This window comes from Loa loa (genome assembly GCF_000183805.2).
Source record: "Loa loa unplaced genomic scaffold supercont3.806, whole genome shotgun sequence".
NCBI lineage: Eukaryota > Metazoa > Nematoda > Chromadorea > Rhabditida > Onchocercidae > Loa > Loa loa.
The window spans coordinates 10,134-10,933 of NW_018108986.1; positions in this window are offsets into that span (position 1 = coordinate 10,134).

The window sequence follows — 800 nt, forward strand, 5'->3', positions numbered from 1 at the left end:
AATTTTCTGTTTGGCAATACATAATCAAAATATCGCTAAAAGCAAGCACTAATTAAAGCTTCTTTGATGGAACAAATGCTCTTTCTTGTTTGATAAATTAAAAAAAGAAGAATTTCCAATTGAAGACGACAGTTTTAAATTTGGGAAAGAAAAAAAAAGGCATGATTTTTCTATTTTGTTTAAATTGTTTGCTTATTGGATCAAGCTGAAATATAATTCAAAGTGAAAATTGAATGAAGTAATGTTCGGTTGAAAATTAATTCAATTTTCAGGTTAATACTTTAAATTTAAATAATTCCAATGAATAAATAAAAAAATTTCTCAGGTTTTGTTATTGGTCGAGTATTTTCCCTCTATCTCTTTCTAGGGAGGAAAATTCTTTGAAATTAATAAAATTTATTATTCGTAAATATCTTGTTATCCTAACTTTAGAGTATTTGCTTAAGTTGATAAATTTGTCGAGACAACTTATTATGCGACTATCAATAATTGATCAATAATGCCTATTTGAAACCAAAGATGTCAAAGCATCATAAATTTATTCATGATATGAGGAAGAAATTTTGAAAACAGAAAATGTCATTATCCTTGATAAGTTCATCCTTTCTCATCATATTAAGAGAGTTCATTTTCATTAAAGAGATAATGATGTATTGCAACTAATAACATAACATTAGGTCATTCCAGATCAATGCTTTAATCCATAATAAGTTCATCTTACGTGAAATAGATAATCTAACAGTGTTATTCGTTAAAAAATAAAAAAAAAAAAAACATATTTATGGTACATATTTATATCC